The 23,165-nt window shown below is 37.7% G+C and overlaps 1 protein-coding gene across 3 annotated transcripts in view; it reads left to right on the top strand.

Annotated features, from left to right (window-relative positions):
• The first annotated feature begins 1,299 nt into the window (after positions 1–1,299).
• Positions 1,300–23,165, top strand: part of JAK2 (Janus kinase 2) — an 85,741-nt gene continuing 63,875 nt past the window's right edge. For 2 of the 3 annotated variants that reach the window (XM_027709699.2, XM_027709700.2), the window contains exons 1-2: positions 1,300–1,406; positions 1,954–2,002. The gene's annotated coding sequence lies outside the window, so the exon portion shown is untranslated. The remainder of the gene's footprint in view (positions 1,407–1,953; positions 2,003–23,165) is intronic. The other variant, XM_039384516.1, reaches the window with a different exon arrangement.

Raw genomic sequence — 23,165 nt, 5'->3', positions numbered from 1 at the left:
CACAGAAACTTTCTGTGAGATGAAGGGTTAGATATTACAGAAGAAAACATGCTGTAATTGACTTTATTTCAAAATCACCAGGTATCCTTTGAACTCCATATTCGAGAAAAACAAATATGTAAAGCAATGTACCTACTGAGCTAATTTCTAGTTCTGAAATGGCCTATATTTTGTTTCCTGTGAGATAATGCTATAGGACATGGGCATACTCTTTTCTTCTGCACAGAGTAAAAAACCACACATGACATTAGAGAAATGAAAGTGACAAGATTGTCCTTAAATAATTATATTTTAACAGTACCAAATTGCTAGCTGACAGGTAACAGCTGGCTTTGAAATCACTGCGTGTCATGAGCATGAGCCTGTTGGTAGTTTGTGACTCGCCATCTACTGAAATTTTACATGGCTTTTTAGTTCTTGCCTGTCCCAATTTGTGTTCTTTTAACAGACAACCCGGTTCCTGAGCTTTCAGGTGAGGTGTGTTTACTTGGAATGGACAAGAAAATAAGAAAACAACACACAAGAAGTTACAGAAAAGCACACATTTCCAAAGTCAGAACTGTGCAATAAATCTCGGCAGGTGGGACAGAATTAGCACACACACGCATTGCTTAAAGAACCACCCGTGCATTTTTCCTTTGGCTCAACTAACACACGCACTACTGTGCTGCCAGACCGCACTGCTTCTGTTTGCCACGGCCGGACAAGGCTAGGTCTGTGAAACCGCTGGTCTGATGCCCTTTGCCTCACTTTAATCCAGCTTTCACCTCACCGCAGCTCCTACAGTTGGAGACTTGTCAGACACAAGAATCCCTTGTCGCCCACACCAACTTTCGGGTGAGAGCGGAGGCAGGAAGCAGCATCCGCCCGCACGGCAGCGGTTCCGCTTCCCGACTGGGAAGAGGTTTGTCAACCCCCTGGTGCCCTCCGCCTCTCTAGTGCCGGCGGAGCCGGACAGAGTTCGAAATGCGTTTGGACAACGCTGTCCGGCACATGGCGTGATTCTTGGGGATATGCTGTGCAGGGCCAGGAGTTGGACTCGATGATCCTTGTGGGTCCCTCCCAACTCAGAATATTCTGTGGTTCCGTGACGAGGGTGCTGCCGCCCCATGGGAGAGCTGTGCCGCGCTGTGCCTGCCCTCTGGCCGCTGGCACGGCGTCCCTGCACTGAGCGCCATCCCGCTGTGCGCGGCGCCGCCTCCCCGCCCGGGGGCTGAGGGCCCGGCCCGGCCGCGGCGCGGTGACGCGGGCGCGGGAGCACCGCCCAGCCGAGGGCGGGCGGAGGCTGCGGGCAGAGCGCGGGTCGGCGCGGAGCTGCCGCCGCGTCCCCCGCCGGCTCCGCCGTGCATGGGGAGGGAGCGGGCGGACGCTGCCTGCGCGCCGGGCTGCACCGCCAGCGCCGCTGGGTGAGTGGGGCCGGCGCCGCCCGGGGCGGGTGGGGGTGGCGGCTGCACCCGCCGTGTCCCATGTCCTGTCCCGCGGGCAGGGGCTCCCCCACGGCGGGCGGGCACTCGAGGGGCGCGGGCAGCCCTGCAGCCGGGAGGGGTGTGCGGGGCACCGCCGCTGCTCCCTCCCCCTCCGTAAACAGCACTCCCGGGCTCCGGGCCGGGCCGGCGGAGCAGCTGGAAGTCCGGCTGCCGCGCCTCGTCGGTGGAGGTGGTGCGTGTTTGTGTGTTGCGGGAGAACTTCCTCGAGATTTCTTACTTGTGCCATAAAAAAAAAACACAACAAAACCAACCACCTCGTTGCAAGGGGGAGGGCAAGCAGGCACAGAAACACATCTGTGGTTTTTCTCTGTATGTCTCCATTGAATTTGCTTCTGCGTGGGGAAATGTTCCACTAGGTGTGGGTTACGAGTTAAATTCGTTTTCATAAGATTATGTGTTTTAAGAAAAGAATTGCAGATAAAGCGTCTTCAGAATATTTTTTTTTTTTTTTTTTTGGCGACTGAAGTCTAATTAGAACCTGATTGTGGCCTTGTCACCTCTGCAGTCAGTGACAGGTGAGAAAATAACACCTTTCTAAATTGTTTTGTGCTCAGAGACGTCGACTGTGTTCCTTTTGGTTGTTGGGCAGAAGGAAATATAGTTGGGAAGATTGTGATGGCTGTTTACAGTTTCAAATGTGATTCTGTGCTTGAGATTTGTTGCTTAATGGTGAATGTTTCTGACATCTTAGCCCTGTAAAGCCTTCCAATTTATCTACTTCTTAATTTGTTCTATTGTTAATAAAATTTAATGTATATGTAGTTTAGGTGAGAGAGGAGTATTTATTAAGTTGGTATTTTAAGGAAAATCAAAATTAACAGGAGATTGTAGATAGATTCTCTGCACAGTTAAAGTAAAGGTAGTTTGGAACAGTTTGATTAACTTTTTTTTTCCTCCTCCGCTTCTCAGTCTTCCTAGTATGTGATGTGGGAGTAATATTGTAGTGATGTTCCTTAGGCCTGCCCATTTATCTTCCCTTTTTGGGGTCAGTGGCAGTAATTTGAGGATTCAGTAGGAATACAGTAGCCATCACTGTCTTCTGCTTGATGAGAGTGCCTCCCGAGTGATTTCAGGGGTGTAAATAGAGAATTTTGTATTAAACAACTACAGTATTGTTGTGTGAAATGATAGAGATTTTAAGCAGTGGTGCACTTTCCAGAGGAGCCTTAAATTTGAGCTCTTTACAGAGTTTTTAATTTTTGTAAATGCTAGCAACAGCAACATGAGGAAGTAGTATTTGCTGCTGAGAGGGGAAGTTGTGATGAACAAGAAGTTCACAGAATGCAGAAAATGGTTCAACATCCTTATTGATCAAATCAGACTGACTGGAACTGGAAATGGAAAATGAAAGGAGGCTGTTACTGCTTTTCACTTGTAGCTGTTCAGAGTGATGATTAGGCTAATAAAAAGGTTGAAATCTCTGTGGAATAACCATTTCTAATGTGGAGGTAATGTTATGCATGATGACAGAATACTACTACAGTGAATGTCACTACCATCTTGTACTAGCAGTGGCATCTTCTTGCTGAATTTGTAAGTAAAGCAGTTGCAGAACAGGGTTGTTGCTTTGCCATTGGTCTCTTTTCTCAGCTCTGGAGCATTTTTACAGTATGACCTTATGTAAACAAAAAGCTAAGTGACGAAGTTAGCAGTTACAAGAAACAACCTAGCATCTCATCTGAAAGAACTTTAAAAGGGAAATAAGATTCAGAAATGTAGTAATGTTAAACAGAGACATTAATTAAATGGTGTTGGTTATGAATAAAAGAGAACTACCATCAAATGTTACAAAACTTTCATTAAAAAACAATTGATATAGTTGACCATGCAATAATAAAACAAATACTTGTTTTAATGGTGTTCTAAAAAAACCCAACTGATTTGGAAGACGGCAACCAAAATCTTATGTCTTTTTTAATAAAAATAACTGGAGCTTAAAGGAGGAGGTTGAACTAGATGACCCCCTGAGGTACCTTTCAACCCAGATTATCCTATACCAGTGCTCTTGTTCTATTACAGGTTAGCATTTTTGTTATAACACTGCCCCCCAACTTTTTACCTAAGCTTGCTTGCAAATATTATCACTTTTAATAGGCAGTACACAGTTATATTTTTTTCATTTAACTTAATAGGGCTGCTGTTTCAAAACCTCTGACCCTAGCTGTGCACTGATTTTGGTGGGTTACTTATGCATTCATATGTCCACCCACAGGGTTCTCAGCATGAGCCCAGTTAGATGACTAATATGAGTAATACTAATAATATCTGAGTCAACATTTGAGCTCATGCTTACGTTTGTATTTCTCTAACTTGTTTCAGATGCAATTTTTTTATCCGAAGGTAAGTGAGGAGCTTTCTGGAATTTCTGGATATGAGACTTTGCAGATTATTGCATAAGGTAGATCTGTCTTTATGGAGACCTCTAAAACAGTAAAAAAATATGTATATACGATGAGGCTTCTTTATAGTAGTTCTGTTGGAGAAACTGTAGTCAGTTTTCTTTGCCATGTACAGATAGGTCCTGCATGCTGTGTTCGTCTAGAAAGTACATTGTATCTGTCACTTAAGTAGGTTGTATGCTCCCAATACAGTGAAGTGCTACAAGGTACCAGTACAAGGTATGTTGTCACTGTCAGTTGCAGCCTGTGAGATGCTGGAAGAAAAAGGGTGATACCTCACTCAAATATTAAGCTCTGTGAGTTATGCAGTACTGCAGAGACTTCTGGTTTGCATGGACAATGATAATCCCTATGTGTTATGTAGAATGAGTTGCCTGGAAGGCAGTTGTCTATCTAATTTTGATTATGCAGTCGTATCACACAGTCAAACATGAATCTTTAAATTTGATTTGTAGAAAAAAAGTCCAATCTAATGCAGATTTAAAATCAATAGAAGCATTGTCCTTTTATGAGGTGACTTGTCTCTACATCTGTCTTTGACAATGACTTCCACAGTAGTATTACAGAGTTCCTATTTTTGTTAGTAGATTGCTTTTTAATAACGGTTGCACATTTCCTTTTATTAGGAAAAGAGGCATTAGCTCAAAGTGTTTTGATTTTCTATCTTCTTGGCTCTCTTCTGGTTTTGTGTGGTATTTTTTTGCGGCAGAGGGAGGAGGGGGTATATGTGTGTGTGTGTATGTATTTTCTTTTTTCCTAGAATCTTTAGCATTTGTTCATATCTCATGTAAGTCTATGAATCTAGTTTTCTGTGTTTTTTCTGATGTCACAAAAAACAGTATTCCAGGTGAATTGAGAATGTTTTCAATCTCTTTCCTATTTTCATTGGAACACTTTGTTTCTTGTCTTGTGTACCTCTGTTAAGCAGAGATTCTGTTGAGCTGCACATCCTGTGCATGATTGTTTTGTTTATCTGCTTACACTTGGCTCAAAATTCAATGCCATGTGGGAATAAGTGCAAGTTATTCTTTCAGGAGTTTGTTATTTTGTGTTTGTTGGCATCTAATGTCTTTTGGGTTTTTTTGCTTGGCTAGCTCTCAGTTTTGATCCTGCTCAAGTCTCATGTAAGCCAGTTATCACCAAAGTTGTTTCTAGGCTAGGACTTTGAAAGTGCTTATATGCTTGCAAAAATATATGTGGTGTGGTATTTCTTGCTCTGTGTGTGTTCCCATGTAGGACCTTTTCTGATATTTACTCCTATTCTTGATCTATGTGTTGTTCGTGACTTAAAGTTTTTTCTTGACAGTCCAGTGGAGCTATCTTAACTGGTATTCCCTTTATTGTTCTGCTTATGTGCTTGAGCCCTTGCAGTAGATTTCAGGCCTTAAGAAAATCTTTTACAGGTGTTTTAAATAAATGAATTTATTATACATGTTCAAGGTGTTGTGATTAAAGTAATTTGCATGTATAATTAAAAATCAAAAAATGCTTCTTTATGTGACTTTATTGGTCTCAAGGATTTCTTTTTTTGTAGCAATTAATGAGAGTAACTATCAAATTAATTTAAATCAGTTTGTGAGATTTTTTTTTTTGCACAGTCTAAGTCATACTGTTTACCAGAAACAGTGTATGGGGATGAGGACTTTTTGGAGGTTTTTGGGAGGGAGAGCGTTAATAGTTTAGAAGAGTGTTAACATTTCCTAGTCTAGCATTGACACTTTGCATAAATAACAGATCTTAAAGGACATGTCTAGTGTGGTTTAAATGAATATTTTCTCTCTTTGCTATCTATTAGTCTTGCTTGACTGCTAGGATTTCATAGTTATGACCAAAATGTTTATCAGTCTTCAATGTGTCACAAGACAGGCTACAGCTTGAGCTTCTAGTGCTGTCAGATATTTTTAAAGTAAGAAAAATTTTGCCTTCTAAATATCCAATCTTGATACATAAATATACAGTTAATTTGGTACCTGTATTTATAAAAAAAATTATAGGCCTCGGTTATTCAAGTGCATTTAGATTGGGAGCCCTTTTAAGTCCAACATAAAATGATGGGATTGCTTACATGAATTCAGTTATGGAGATAGGGCCATGGATGCTGTCTGAGTTATACTGAATGTATTAGATAGAAATTGACTGAGATTAATGCAAGGGCATTTGAGGAGAAAGACTATTGGAAAACAAACATTAATTCCCAATAAAAGATGTTTTTTTTGTGAGTTGAAAAGGTACTTTGGAAACCTATTGAGATAATCAAGTAGTATAGGAGGCTCTGAGTTTATAAAGACAAAAGCCTCTTAAAAATACAGCTTTCAAGTGAAGGGTCACATTGGAGGATCATGTTCAGGAAAAAAACAAAGTCTGTTATGTGTGATGTAGTTAGTATACTGCATGCTATAAGCCGGCAGAAATTCTCCCTTTTGCTGCATTTCCCAGTTGCAGGGAATTCTGACATTCTTTAATGTTTTCTGCTGATTCTGCAAAATGTAGCAATGCTGTATTATGTTTGTTCATAAGTTAACTTTAATACAGTTACAAGGGACAGCAATCCCCAGCTAGCTCTATACTTCTTTCTGAATCAAAGGAGCAATGCAGAGGGGAAATAAAGCCACTTAATGTGTTTGCTGCATCCCACCTAAATGAAGGAGTACTCCTGTGGGCTTGGAAATCAGGAGTTGGGGCCAAATAGCAACTGTTCATATGAGGAGGCATCCTCTTAGAGATAAACAGAATCAAAAACATTCTTTTTCCAATCATATAGTCTACAAAGGTAAAGAAGGCAAAGTGTAATCTTCAGAAAATGGAGGGAGTAAAAGGAGTCGAATTAAGTGAAACCTTTAAAACTACTTCCTTATGGCTGAAGGAATCAAAACTGGACCCAAAGCCAAACCATTCCCATTTTATAGGTTGTACCAAGAGGATTGGTGAACTTGAAAGCTTGCATGGTTTTCAACTTCATCATCAAACTACTAAAGACATTTCCCCTCACTGTGAAATGTACCTCATAGAGATAACTGCTTCTTGTTCAAATTAATTTTGGAAATTATAACTGGCATTTCAAATCTTATTCCTCACACTATTTTGCCATAATTTTCAGCACTGGCACTGCAGATTCTCTCTTATGATTAGTTTTTTGAATGCCTGGGAGTTTTATTTTAATATGGGATGTGTTATAATAATATGTACATAGAAATGTCTTCAATTTTTCTTGTCTTGTAAAATCCTCTTTAGAGTTTCAGATTAGTTGTATGAAATTTGAATGCCCACTTCAGCATATTAAGATCAGTATTAATATGCAGTTTTTAAGCAATGAGTTTTTTTATTATTTTGACAGATTGCTGTGCATAGTTTTCAGATTTCTACACTGAGTAAAACAGTGACATTCTTTTGGGTTTTCTTCATATTTCGTTACCTTGAGGTTTTGCTCTTTGGAGCAGTTGAAAGCATACTTAGCAATTGATGGCCAAAGGACTGTGGAATTCCTTATGCTGGGGAAAATGGGTAGGAATCCAAGCAGACAAAGAATTTTGGACTTTCTGTCAGAAATGGAAAACCGTGAAGTCACAGAGATGTAAGAGTAAGTTAGAGGTTGTAGTTTCATGATATGCATTAACTGTTTCTTAAACTGTCTCTAGTTCTCAAAACTTTTCTTTTCTCACCCTCTCAAAAACACTGTAATATGCTGCTCCATCAGTTGTGTAAACGCAACTGCTCTTTGTAGAGCTGTGCTGTAAACTGTATCACAAGTGACCTAAGTTAAAATTAATTTCTTTTTTCTCTTTTGGAACAAGTGGCATGAGGGGAGGAGAACGGACAGGAAAACTTCTTAAGCTGGTTTACAATGTCAGAGAAAATATTGTGTAATTGCAACGTGGATAACCCCAAAGATGGACTCAGCTACAAAAGAAATTTTGGGTTCCCAGTGGAATCTGAGGGCATTGGATTGCACAAGACCTAGATCCTTGGCTGTGGGCAGTAAAGCATGTGTCAGTCCAACAGCTGGCTCCCAAAAGATTGAGACTTTGGAACTACTCTACCAACTGTGTAAATAGGTGCATGGTTATCTTTTAAATGCTGTATACCTGGGTCTTCATAAACTTTTGTAACTATGCTGTCTGGGGGCTTGTGAAAAAGTACTTCTGGTTGTTTTTCTCTTAACCTGGCTTCTTTGGTTAGGGTGATTTCAAGTTAGCTGGCTAACTTGAAGGCATTCTATTCCAATGTGTCTTTTGGTCCCTAAAACTGAAGCTTAACACACTAAAATGGTGTTTCGGGTGTTGAAAGGATGATATACTAGCACTGAATTCCAATGAGCATTTCAGAAGCATGCTTGCAGAAGCCAGAGAGGAGCACATTAGACTTAAGTTTGTGACAATAAGAATGCAAAACTGTTAGTAAAATGTACAGACCCTTTGCTAGGTGGATGTAAAAATGAGCTGAAATCTTCACTTTTCATTGTTTTGCATTGGCAGACCTAAAAGCAGTGTGATGAAATAGACTTGGGTCAAAGTGGAGAATAAATAAGCCAGGAGGTTTATTTGGTTGAGGTTAATGAGATTACACCAGTAACTGTCAGAACCAAATAAATTTGAAGCTATGTCTGCAATATAGTTGCATGTGTGATCTTAACACACATCGGTGTACCTGAACAAGGTCCTATTTCAGCAGCTGGAAACCAGAGCAGTGCAAATACACAGAATACTGAAAGTTTCACACTGCCATTGCTACCCAGGCTGGTTCAGGTGTATTAACAGTGTTTAGAAGGATATCTTTAGACTGCAGCAGGCTTAAGCTGTGCCGTAAGTTTCTTGGGCTTGTATTTTTTCAGGTCTGTTTTCTCAGAGCTCTGCCACTTGCTCAGACTGATAGGTTATCAATATTTTTGCCTGTGAACTCACAAAACTGAGTTTTAAACTCACTTTGGAATGTTAAAATGTTTACTCCGTTTTCTAAAAAGATTGTAGGATTTGGCAATTTTATGATGGTTTGGTGAGTTTTGATACATAGCTTTTTTGAACTCTGGAACCTGAGGTAAAAATTTTGGGGTAAGTTGTTACTACATAACATCTCTTTTTGTAGTTTAAGTTGTTGTGTTGTGGTTGTGCGGTTGTTATGACTGTGTAAGGTGATGAAATAGTATTTCTTACAGTCAGGCTTTTTAGAAGAATATCTGAAGTTTGTCATTACCTGATATTACAGCAAGTTAACCACATGCCATAATGTGCTAGAAGGCATTGTCTGTCTAGTTTCTTATCCCTTCAGTAGCCTTGTGGACTCTTCTCCCAACTTGTGTGAAAGGTCTTTGGACAGCTTTACATTTAGATTACTTGAAAACATTTCTGGAAATAATGGAAAAGCTTTGCTTTTAAACAGCATGCAGGGCACTTAGTGCTTTGTGGTAATGTGTCAAACTGCTTTTCTCCATCTTCCACATCTGTCGTATGTCTTGACTAAGAAACTAACTATTAATTTGACTTGTCACAATGTAGCAGAAGTGTTTTTGACTGAGAACTAAGGGGAAGTGACCTGGAGTGCTCTTTTAACAGTTAATAGGTTAAATATGTGTGAAGCCAGGAAAAGTGATTACCCCTTTCATGCTAAGGAGACACACTGAATGAAAACTAGAGCATATCATTCCTGATCTTCAGTGGACAGACAGGTAATAGAGATGGAGAAGATTTCTTTAAATTATTCTTTGTTTTAAAGAAAACCATTTGGAGGTTATTATTATAGTTCTGCTAAAGCCTAGATTTAGTCAAACAATGTAACTTTTGGAGATATGGTACTTATAGAATCACAGAATAATTTGATGAGAGGGGACCTCAGTTGGTTTCTGCTCCAAAGTTCTGCATAAAACAGGGTCAGTAGTGATATCATAATGGGTACAAAAGCTGTATCCAGTCAGGTCACAAAACCCTTTAAGAATGGAGACAACACATTGACTGCTGGACTTTCTCCAGATGTCAGACTTTCTCCTTACATCCTCTCTGAACATCTTGTGTTTCAACTTGTGCCAGTTGTCTCTTGTCCTGTGAAGAGCTTGGCTCTGTCTTCTGAATAACCTCCTTGTTGGTGGCCAGGGCTGCTGTTCTGTTCCCCCTGTCTTCTCCAGGTGGAATAGGCCCTGTTCCCTTGTCTGTACTTACAGGATCTGTGCTACAGTCTCCACCTATGTTAGTGTCCTCTGTTGTGAACTTGTTCTTGTTTGTCAGTGTTTTTTCTGTGCTGGGGCAATGAGATAGGGCCTGGACACAGAATTTGGAATTCAAGTAAGATCTGAATATTGGCAGACTTCTAAATAAAAGCCAGGACAGTAGGTGGTCCTGAGAGACTTTTCAACAATCAAACTGGGAACAATTTCTTCTTCCAGTTTATGTGTAAAAATAACCATGAGATGATGAGCTGTGCTTGGTTTAAATCCTTGAAGGACATTGTGACCAGAAACAGGCTGTTCAGTTCATGTAATGACCGTACTTCCCCTCTAATTAACTGTGCAGTTTGAAAAAACAAATGTGTTTTAATAAATTTAGTTGGTCATGTAGCATTTCTTTATAAGTATTGTATTTAATAATGTCAACTGTAATTTTTTCATAAGTTCTATGTTGTTACATTTCAAATTTTGAAATCCAGTATGCTAGAAAAAAGTTAAAAATTACTATATTGAAAACTACAGTTGATGTACTTTTTAGCGTAATGTAATGAATTAAAACTCCAAGTTTAGATGGAACTCATTAAGTTCCATCTCTTCTTACATAAAAATGCATCATAATGTGCCATGTTTAATTAAAAACAAATGCAAAGAACTATTTGACTGCTTCAGTAATTAAACATGTGAAACAGTTTAAAAAGTAAACATGCAACACGAGTGGTTTATATTAAATGTTCTCTTCAATTTCAAACATAACTTAAAGAAGCTATTTTAAATAAATTTGGATAAATCAAATTGTCGCCATTAGATTGCTGAGTACTTAATTATACGTTATAATATTACATGCATGTAATACACTTATTTGTATTTGGGGGGTTGTGGGTTTTTGTCTTTTGTTTTTTTTGATTCACTTTGTTTCTCTGAGATTCATGGACTGTAAAACCAATTGGAACTTTTGGAGTGTTATGGCCTTTTGTTTTTGTCAAGTCATTAAACTTCAACCACTTGAGACCAGTGGATTCTGTTTTGCTGGAATGAATGTCTCCTAGAGCTAGTTACAAAGGTATGAAAGTGCGATTCGGTTCTTTCATCAAACTGGATTCTTGAGTACGAGTTCACAAGTTGAGTTAGTTTTAATATTTGACTTTCTTAATAGTTGCTCTGTAACGTCATTGCTTACTAATAAAATTAATTGTGGAACATAAGTTTCTTCCCTTGAGGAGCATAAATGTGTGATGAATCAGTATGCCAAATTTGTTTAGTAAGAGCTTGGACTAGGGATATTATTTATGTCTAAAATTCTTCTATTTCTTACTAAGATTTGCTCTTGTGCTTGAGGAGCTACTTATATAGGTAATGTTAGAACACTTCCCTTCTTTTTTGTTTATATTGCTTTGTAAATTTCATATTGCTGCCTTTTCTCAAATTAAGATGAACTAAATGATTATGATTTCTTGGTTATTCTTGATTAGTTCAAAAGGTGAAATAAGACATTTTAAGAAATCACAGATTCTTAAGCAAAAGCAAAATTGCTTTCCCCTGTTAGAGAGAAGTATCTGTTCGGAGGTGGTAAGCATACATGAATTACTGCTATTGTGTTATTAGTCGAAACAATCTTTGCTTATTTCTGATTTCAAACAAAATATAATTTCTAATCTAATAGTTAATTTGTTATAATACATTACAGTGATTCTAGAATACTTATCTATTGTTTGGTCCAGTACCTTTCTCATCTAGACATAATTTCCAGTTACTCACTGAGCTGTTAGAAGAAGAAATTAAGGAAACAAAACTGCTGGACATCCCCTTGCTATCAGGCAAATAAGGTGGGAAATCATCCTCGCCAATGACACATAAAGAAGAAGAAAGAGAGTCTAAGGGAACAAAAAAACCCAAAACCACATAAAGGCCTCCCTGGCAAAAACATACAAGATGCAGCAACAGGGTTAAATGGTCTTCTAGCCACATTTGGTAAGCTTACACAGCAGGTGGTAGAAAAAAAAGTTAAATTGTAAAAATGGACTTTCTAATATGAATAATATTAGAAATTACACAAGGTAACTATTTTTAACCTACAAATAAAAAGAAGACAGTCTCAGTCAAAGACACTTTTGGGAGAGCAGAATATGTCCTTACTGTTTCTAAATGTTTATGTGTCCAGTGTTGTAAGAAAAGGAATTTTCTTCTTTTACCACAACAGTAAAAATACTGCTGCTTTCCTTTCTTGCAGTAGTGAAGCATGAGATGAGTTTACAGGAACTCAATAGGATTCTGGAAATAAAATGGCTTAAAATGAGGAGAGAGCAAGAATGTAAATGGCTTTGTGGCTTCATCCCTGCAGATGCCTCTCTGTTCATTACTTTCTTACTGTCTCTTTACTCTTCTTTTTCAGAACTTTTCCGTCATGTTCAGCCACATCTCTCCTGTTATGGCTTTGTTGCTTTCTTACATTCCTTCCTTTTGTCCTGTTAATAAAAGAGCCATTAGTTGTTCTGTTCTCAGAGTCAAGTATGTTTTAAGATTGCTTTCTGATCTTGACGGTAGTCAACGTCTGACCTACTTGGAACCAAACTTCAGGGCCCAAATCCAGCCAAGTATTGTGTCTTTCATTTTACATTGCTGAAACACCCTTTTGTCTTTCTGGATCCATTGTTCTCAGATTTGCTTGAGCAAAGTTTTGAGTGAAGTTTTGAGTGCCTCTGGATGGTAAAATGGAAAGAAAATAAATAACCAAAAACACATTACATAAATATTAAGATCAGAAACTATATGGCAAATATGTTTGTATTTTCAGGCTGGGCTAAGCTATATTAAAATTATATGGGAGGTTGGAAAATTGATTTTCAGTTGGACTGAAATGGTTTTGAAGAGGAAATTAGTTTTGATTTGTTAGTGGAAGAAACAAATTGCTTCTGAAAAACAGGTTGTGCAAAGACTCAGTTCTGTTAGTGGGCAAGAGTGTGGTATTGTGATGAGAATTTCTTTTGAAGTGTGAGGAATGAGAAGTATTGATATTTATCTGGAAGGAAAAGAGAGATTGGCAGGTTGCTTGGCAGTAGACTGGATGAGAACTGATGTTTAGTCTGAATACAAGAATAATGGAAGAAAGTCCAAATATTTTATGAATGAGGGGAAGAAAATACAGATGTCAGATAAGTAAAAAGGTGCAAGAAACCCTGAAATTGGCTCAGTTGGTTAGAGCGTGGTGTTAATATAACACCAAGGTTGTGGTTCGATCCCCATGTAGGCCGTTCACCTAAGAGCTGGACTTGATGATCTTTGTGGGTCCCTTCCAACTCAGAGTATTTTGTGATTCTTGAGGTTATAAGTGCCCTCACTTCTTTCACTGTGAAGTGTCACAAAAGTTGACAGTATTCTGTGAAGGTGTGGATGGATGAGTGGTTCTGTACTGGAAATGCAGACAGGTGCAAGGCCTTGTATGTACCTTTTTAACCTTAACTGTTACTGTATATGTTTCATTAGTTTAGCAGTTGTAGCTGTTGGAAAGTACTGTGTAATTTCAAATTTCAGTGAGGCTGATGTATCGAGAATGGAGAGCCAGACACTGGCTGTATGTGAGCATTAAAGATTTCATAATTTAAACTAAAATTGTCTCTACAATAAACTAGAATTTGTTTATCCAGCAAATGCTGTATCTAACACATGCATGCACACATTCCTTACTTATTTTTCACCAATACCTTTTTAGTTTCTTAATGGAGGAAGGAGTGGAAATACATATTTCAGATTGTAGTCCTTTCATTATTTAGGCTGTGTGGTGGAATAAAGTAGCAGCCTAATAAACCTTTTTGTTTTATGATATCTCTGTTCACACAGATCATGGACAGGATTAGTTTTGCAACTATAATTTCCAATCTCTCCTTTCTTGTTTGTTCCTACATACTTTTTTATAATTTTATCAGTGTAATGGGCAAAGTCCTTTTGAAGGCATAATGAAAATAATGGATCACAGTGCTAATTCACTGGGTAATGAATTGCTACATAATATTATAACTTTGTTACTGAAACAATTGTATACTCATAAGCACGCAGTTGTACATGCAGTGTTTACTATAAAATGTTATACAATTCTGTTGTTTTTATGACAGGGAATCTCTATTAGTATATGATTGCATATGTAAATATACATTAATAATTCTGTATTTTAAATTGCGTTTTATGGAACATTGGATTTAATCTAGGTAATTATTTGAATTTCATATGCTTTCACAATATGACTAGAACATTTCAAATGTGTTATTACTAATGCTACTGTTTCTGCTAGTTTCAAAAAATTTGAAAAGTAATCTCTGTTCAGCAAGTAGATCATCAAAATGCTACTGTTGGACGAGTTGACACAAAGTCTGGCTTTAGCAAATCTCATTATATGATTACAACCGTACTTAAAGTGTTAAATTGTGTGTACAAGTAATGAAAGAAATGGCAGGTCAGCTGTGGATTACACAGCCTGTATGTGGGAGTCTCAGTTTGTTTGTCTGTCTTTTCATTTTTGCCCTTGTAACCTAAAAATCATAGTTGACTTAAGAGTATCACACATATTTGCTGTCAAGACTACTATAATAATTAGACCATTTATTTGGAACAGATGCATGATATCTAGACTCAGTGACATATCATTTGAAATCTGCAATGGTGTGTTTCTTCCACAGAAAGTAGAGGATGAAAAAAAAACCTTATATGATTTTTAGCTCACTAATTGTGCTGGAACTAATGAAAGTAACACTGTAATGTAAACTTTATCACAGGTAGAAGTGAAGTACTTTGCAGTGCAGAAGCAAGAAAAAATTGGCATTTTTTTCTTTTTGGCAACACTACCCTTAGTGATAACATAAAAATGAGTTTTCTAGAACCTTTTTATAGATATATTTTCTTGTATATTTTAGGATTTATATAAATTTTTAAGTTAGCTTGTTTCCCCATTAGAATTGAGTCTCTGAATGTAGCCTGTTTGCAGATAATCCTGTCTTGTAAAGTTTGGTGATCATGTCAATAGCTTGATCAATAATTTATACTTTCAATGGATTATTTAAAATTACTGACTTGACAGCCGTTACACAAGAAGACACTGAAGATTATCAACTCCAAAAGCAACTTGCATGCTCATGAGTGATAAAGAAATTAAATACTAGGGAGAGCTGGCTTTTTTGTCTTCTACCAGGAGGAAAAAAACCCTAGACCTCTCAAAGGGCTGGAATGAGTTCCTTTGAGGAGTCCAGTGCTAGGAAAGGAAGGAGGAACTGGGAAATGGAGAATACATAGAATAAACAAAGGAATAGGAATTTCAAGTGGGGAACTTTTACAACATACAGTATAGAGCAGGGATATAGAGTAAAGTGAAAAGAAGAAAAGTGGGTTTCTTTTTCTCCCTTCTTTTTCCCCTCATTTTTTAACTTTTGTCTTTTTGAGGGCAGGGAGAGGGTTATGGTGTACCGAAGAGAAGGGAAGACCAAAACCGAAGGGAAGACCAAAACCAAAGGAAAGAGTGGAAGGGGATTTAGCTGCCACCATAATTATAGTACTGCTGGACTGAAGGCTCAGCTTGAGAAGTATTTTGGGGCTTTGCAGGACAAATAGGCAATATATTTATTTTTGTGTGGTAACGAGAGAAATATTTAACCACTTGTCCAAAGCTGCTGCATTGGAAAAGCTCATGAAATAAAGGACCAGTAAAGGGGTTCCTCAGTAGCTGAACAAAGGCAGTACAAAATGGACTGATTAGAGAGCAATTGCAGCTCTATGAAGACAGTTAAACTACATGTAAGACTGCTTTGGATTTGTAAAAGGAATAAGATGTAATGACACTTCATCTGTTTTGACCATAGCGGAAAATACACTTGTTTCACTGAACATGTTGTCCAGTAACCAGGATCTGGGCTCTGGTGTGTGAAGCCTTTGACTGTCTAGCTGTACCTCCTGTATTAGTGAAGTGAGACAAGTTTCCCATCCAGTATGTCAGTCATAAACACATGAAAGCAGAGTAAAAAGGAGAATAATCATACAAGTGTTCACTGGTTTTGTTGCTGATAGAGTAGAATTGCTAATAAGATGAGGTAGATGGCATTAATATGAAGGGATTTGGCAAGGCTGGGATGAGAAGGTATGTGGAAGCTTACTGTCACTCTTATAAACACCTCCTACAAACAAGCTTGATAAACAAGAGGAATGAAGTCCTCTAGCAGAAAACACTGAGAAGAGAGAGGGATAAGAAAAAAAAGAAAGGTTAAAAGTTTCGGTATTGACACTTCCTTCTGTGTCAGTAGGGGCCTAGCAGGCACATTCCCAAAGGGCTCCCCAAGATTGGGGTTTTCAGTGCTACGGTGATACTCTGTTGGATCAGGGACAACTGAATTAATTGGGGTTGAGTAACATAGGTGAAGAAAGTTAGTAGGCTTTTATTTGTCATTGTTTCATTTCCAGTACTGCTGCAGTGACAAGGGGTGGGCATTAAGCTGACAAAATTAATTGCACCTAGTTACACAGTATTGTTATAGTAGTTTAAGGAATTCAAAGAAATACTGTTTCAGAGACACAACATATAGGTGGCTTTCATCAAAGCATCAGGTTTATTATTTGATTGTATTCAGTATAAAATGAGGTCCCTAAAGTGTTAAGAACAAAAGAACAATCATAATTGCATATATTATTACAGCTCTTGAAGCAGACAAATTCCAAGTGCTTTTAAAGAGGCCCTGCGGCTGGATCATGTGGTTTTTTTTTTTTGTTCCATATATTTAAAAACAACCAATCACCTGTATGCGAAAGATTCAGTATTATCACTAGAAACCTGGCTTCTGATATATACCTAAAGGACCTCCTCCTTTGGGATTCATATTGAAATATGCATTAGATTAATATGCAAAAAGCAAGTCAACAATCAAACATGCTGGACTCCCTAATCTGACTGAGCTGCAGCTTGTTTAGTTTGATTTCCAATTTTTTTTCTTCTATCAGGATTCAAATACTGTTTTACTGCTTGGGCTCTCAGCCAAAACCTTATGAAGTCAACAAAATTAATTTGAATTCATTTGAAATAAACTATTTTCATCTTGAGCTATATAGACATAATAAATATTTGAGTAATATGTGACTCAGCTAGAAGCTTAATAAATCTAAGCAGGTTTTTTGTAGAGAGAGTTCATTTCTTTAATTAGGTTGATTTCTGAGTCATTGCTGAGGTAATTAAAAAGTGGTGGTTTTAGATAAAAGATAAGATACAGCATTTTGGAGGTAACCATCAGTACGTTTAGCACCCACTGGATTTATTACTTTGACAACATTTCTGTGTAGTGGTCCTGTATACTATTAAAGTGTTGAAGTTCTTGGTCTAAGTTTAACAAACTTCCCTGTCCCAGATCTTTCTTGCAATGTAATTAAAGTGTTGAGAAGATGTATGGGAAAACTCCCATATCAATTTCCAGTTGAAACTTCTACATGTAACAGAGATCTAACGACAGGACAGAGAGGGGACAGCAAGAAGCAGGTTGTAGTCCTTGCTTGTATTTATTGGCAAACTGGGTTGCAGAGAGAGAGAAATACTTTATTGGAGTTGCATAGGGAAGAAAAACCTTTAATCTCCAAACATTTTGCAATTAGGAACATCTCTTCCTCACTAAAATGGTGGTTCTCTGAAATTATTTAATTTTTTTGTCAAATTGACAGTACTTAACTTGCTGGCTGATGTAATCACCCTGCAATGTGTCCTGGTGAAAAATTCTGTCTTTATGTAGAATCCAAAAACGTACTGTTTATTTTCAGGAATTAGTCTGTGTCTGTGTGTTAACCTTTTTTCCCCATTTACAGATTGAGCTTGTGATCACTGATGTTACTGTGAATAAAATACGAGTTTCTTTCCTGTAGTCTAGCAAAGAGTATTGTGCAGTAATATGAAATATTCTTCAAGTTGGAGGCAAGGTGTTCTCTCACTTTAAAATTTAGTCTGCACTCTTGAGAAAAAAAATTAAACTATGTTAGCCCAAAGAAAGTTTAAAACTGAACCAGGCACTTTGTGTTTGTTTTTGTTGCATAGCAAAGTTACTACACAGGAGTAGAATTTTGGGTTACTGTTGCTTCTTTCATATGCAGGTCTTAGAATTGTTTCACAGACTTTTGCAAGTCAGAAGCTGCTCCAGCAAGTTTAGTGATTGTGACAAATATGTACAACTTCAACAGACGTAGCAAATGCTTATAAATGATAGTTTTGTTCTTTGATGTAGTTCAGAAATTTTGTAGTCGTTAAGCATTTTTATATTTGTAATTTATTGTCTAGATAGTCTTCAAAGTAGAATAATCTTAAATAAATGCCAATACTATAGAACTATACTCCTTTTTTTTGGATTTCAGCCAGGTCATACATAAGGTCTCCACCCATGATGACTAAATCCTTTACATATTTAAAGAATATAAGTAAAATTGAATGTGCATAATGCTGTATGTGTGTATGTATAAAGACAACATAATCTGATCCATATATATGGATGGTGCTTGTAAGATATATTTACTGCTCAATTATACTAAAAATTTGTATTTAATTCAGCTCTCACCATACCTGTAGTTATTGTAACTCGTAATTTTCAGGGCACACTGAATTATTTCCCAAGTGTAGCCTGCGTTTTTCTTGCATATCTAACTTTGCATTTGTATTGTTAAAATATATTTCTTTTGAAAGAAAGCTTTGTTTGAAGGGGCAGTCATTTCGTCTGATTGATTTATTCCAATTCAGGGATTTTTAATACTAGATCAACTTTGGCATGCTGGAATAAGTTCAGTGAAGGACCGCCAAAGATGAATAGGGGTTAAATACATGATGTAGCATAGGCTGAGGGAATTGTGTGTTTTCATTTGAAGAAATCTGAGTAGACATCTGTTTGCATCTTCAGCTACCTGATGGGAAACTATAGAGGCTTTGGAGTGGAACTTTTTTTTGAAGGCATGTGGTGTTTGGATGAGAGATGATAGACACAAGGGACATGAGAAATTTTTGTTAGATATTAAGGAAAATTTTTTCAGCAGGAAGACTGTCAAACACTGGAACAAGCTGTTCAGAGTGGTTGTGAAATACCTATCTGTGAACATGGTAAAAAATCAGCTAAACAGGCTTTGAGCTTGGTATAATTTGACCCTGCTTTGACCAGGGATAGTGGACCAAATGACCACCATAACTGCCTTCCAGTTATATTAATCTAGGATTTCTTATTACTAGTTGTGTTTTATATAAACCTTTGTCACTTTCACATGTAATAGTTTTAACTTTAGGTTTTGTTGCTATATGAAAACAGTGTATTGTCTTACATCAAAGAAAATATTTGCCTGAATTGCACCTGTGTATGAATAATCATAACTCTAGAGAAAATAACCTTGTTTAGTTTTGATTCCCTTTTCATTTTTACTTTGAGATTCTAATAGTGTATATAACAACCTCCCTAAAGTATGTTTTTCTCTTGTTTCTTGAAGCTGAACGCAGCGGATATTAAGTCTTAATCCCTGCAAAAGTCTGCTGAACCTGTACAGATATTTGTGGTTAATTAAAATGTCTTACTGTGTAGAAAGTACGGTCATAACCTGTTTTCTATATGAAATCTTTTATTTTCAGATTTTCCTTGAGTCTCATTCTAAGAGAATATGTTTCCAGCCATGAACCAGCTTTTTCTTAACTCCGCTATTTTTTCTGCAGATTTAGAGAAACTTTGATTTTCAGTCATACATGCATTGAGGATACAGTTCCAAGGCCTTTTAAGACTAGTAATAAAAATCTCAGCTCTACTGAGTTTCCAAATGTAATTGTTTTCCTGGTTATAAAGCATGAAGACTAGGAAAAATAAGAGCTAGCATACTCCTGTTGGGAAAGTTCTTATTTGTAAAGTAGATTCAACTTTTTAGCCCATTTTTCTGATACAGAAGAATTAGAGCATTTGGCAAGCCAAACTTACAATTCAAATAAAAGTAAACAAATATACAAAACATGAAGTACATGGAATGGGATTGAAGTGATGTTGATATCTGCCTTTATAACCATGATGACATAAATGGTAGCGTATTTTAAAGGAGGAAACAAAGTCAAATAAGTTAATGAGTTTTCACATTGTCAGAAATGTGACATTTCACATGATGGAGAAATTAGTATGTACTGCTTGATCATACCATGACTACAGTGAATATCTAAATGTTCCCAATTCCAAAGTTTTTGAGAAATTATTGATACAATCACTTCTGTTAATACGAGCAAAATTAACATTCTCTTGGGCCCATACTAGCTACTCTGAAGAAAATTAACTGTGCCTCAGTCAAAACTAGCACACAATTACAGGACTTACCTTGTTACACATTACTGGTCTTGATCAGTGTCCAAAATGCTTGCTGTGTGCTTTTGGCAGCGACATGGGAGTGATGCTGCTAGGAGAAGGACTAAAGATACAAATAATGTGGTGTTAGTGTAAAATATATGGGAAAGGAATCCTATGTGAAACCCTCGAATAAAACACCTTTGATGTAGAAAGTCTGACTGTTCTAAAATTGGGAAAGAAGGAAATTAATAGAATGTGTGAACGCAATGCCTTTGAAGGATTAAAGAGCGTTCCAACTAAATCACACGTAAGAGGTTTTCTGAAGATACAGGAATAGAAGGTAGTCTTGAATGTGATCTTAACAAGGACTACAATAGTTGTAGTGTAAAGATCAACAAACAAGCACTTTTTGTACCACTTTTCATAGAATCATTAAGGTTGGAAAAGACCTCTAAAATCATCGAGTCCAACCATTAACACAATATCTCTGTGTTCACCACTAAACCACATACCCATATGCTATATTGACACGCCTTTTAAACACTTCCAGGGAAGGTGATTCCACCACTTCCCTGGGCAACCTATTCCAATGCCTGACTACCTATCTAAACCTCCTCTAGCACAACTTGTGGTTATTTCCTCTTGTTCTGTCACTTGTTACCTGGGAGAAGAGACACACCCCCTTCTCCCTACAACCTCCTTTCAGGTAATTGTAGAGAGGAAAGGTGTTATTTGTAAAGAACACAAAGATGACCTTTTATTCATCTTGGCTTAAAATGTTTGTGAGTCTTGGATCACTATGAAACTACACTGGGAAAGTGCTGTTGTGGGCTTGTCCTCCTAAGATCTTTTCTGGGCACTTATTCTTGGCAACTGTTAGAAGAGCTAGTGCTTTCAGTCTCATCCTGCGTGCCTGTTCTGAAGCAAGTGAACTAACAAATGGCTTGGGAAAAACACGCTGAAAGAGATTTAACTCCAAAAATCATGTCACCCTGTCATAGTTCAGGTGCAGAATAAATACAAGTAACAAAATTGTTCCATAGGCAGTTAAAAAAGAAAACTACTCTGAAATCACCCAACGTGCTAAACATTGACACTAGCTGAGAAACACAGAATTACAGAATGGGTCAGGTTGGAAGAGACCACAGTGGGGTCACCTGGTCCAACCTCCTTGCTCAAACAGGGTCATCCTAGAGCACATGGCACAGGATTCTGTCCAGACAGTTCTTGAATTTCATCTGCAGTGAGAGAGACTCCACAACCTCCCTGGACAATCTGTTCTAGTGCTCAGTCACCTGCTCATAATAAGTTCATCCTTGTATTTAAGTGGAACTTCCCATGCATCAGTTTCTGCCCACTGGCTCTTTTCCTATTGCTTGGCACCACTGAGAAGAGCCTGGCTTCATTCTCTTGGCACCCTCCCTTCAGATACTTATATACATGTATGAGGTCCCTTCTCAGTCATCTCTTCTTGAGGCTGAACAGGCCCAGCTTCCTCAGCCTTCCCTTGTAAGAGAGATGTTCCAGTCCCTTAATCACACCACTAGTGACTGGCCTCCAACAATCCCTGTGCCACTGATTATAGTCCTCTGGGATCTGCTGTTCAGACAGTTCTCAATCCATCTCACTGTCTACTCATCCAGTCCACATTTCCTGAGTTTGCCCATGAGGAAATTGTGAGGGACAGTGGTGAAAGCCCTGCTGAAGTTGAGGTAGACATCATCCACTGCTCTCCCCTCATCCATCCAGGTTGGTGTTTCATTGAAGAAGGCAAGACCTCTGCCTTTGTGACTCTGAAACATACTTTTTCTGCCAGTAAGCAAAAAACAGGTTTAGAGTGGAATGCTTAGGAAAGGAAAAGATGAGTAAGTATATGGAGTAAACTTTGTGTTTATTAAGTCAAAGCTACTTCAAAATGTCTATAAATGTATGTTCATAAATAAGTAAAAGAACCTTAATTGCAATTGCTAAGTTACCTAGAGATATTTCAAAACTGGGGTTGGATTTACAGATGTCACAATTTTTTAGATAGCAGTTTAAAGAAAAGCAGGAATGAATGCTTTATATAACTGAAAGAAATGGAAGTGGTATGCTAACAAAGAAATGTTTCATAACTAGTAAGTGTGAAGAATGAAGCTTTTCTTTCGTTTTTCAGTAGTTACTGTGGAGTGTAGGTGTTCCAGAAATAGTTACTGATACTCCTTCATTGTAGAAGTAAAAGCAGCACCTCTGACTATTAGGACTAAGAGACATTAAAGACCAGAGAATGGGGCTTATTTGGAAGAAAGCCAGTATTTAGGAGTTCAGCATTTGAATCAGGAAAGATATCTGTTCTGAGCCTTCAACAAAAAAGAATGAAAGGAACACAGGTATGGCTGTAGTGTAAAATGCATGCAAGACATCTTTTTGTCCAAAAAGTATGGCCCATGTTTGTTATCTTTATTGCTAAGTTTACATACTTGAAAATTATATGACCATAAACACTAATTAATTTCTGTCATACTGTCTATGCTAGTAGAGAATATCAATCTGTAGAGGTTTTGTTGAAAGCTGTTGTAATGTCTACAGTGGGCACTGGGCTTCAAGCAACCACTGTAAGCAAAATCCAAAGGAGTATTAAGTAGTAATAAGTAGGAACTTAAGTGGTAATCACTCTGATGGTTTCTTTTCCAGTACAGTAGACAGTTGAACCTGGGCAGCAGTTGACAAGAAATTCGTGTCACATACTGGTGATGAAAGGGAAGTTAAATTTTTCAAGCTTATCACATTGGTAGTCTAGGGAAATTGTTAATAATCACAAAATCAGTTGTGATAAAGTGTTTCTTGCTGT

Source organism: Pipra filicauda, unplaced genomic scaffold (genome assembly GCF_003945595.2).
Source record: "Pipra filicauda isolate LSUMZ 115617 unplaced genomic scaffold, ASM394559v2 scaffold35_size7292922_pilon, whole genome shotgun sequence".
Lineage (NCBI taxonomy): Eukaryota > Metazoa > Chordata > Aves > Passeriformes > Pipridae > Pipra > Pipra filicauda.
The sequence above is the reverse complement of the archived record's forward strand: the minus strand, read 5'-3'. Positions and strand labels throughout refer to the sequence as shown.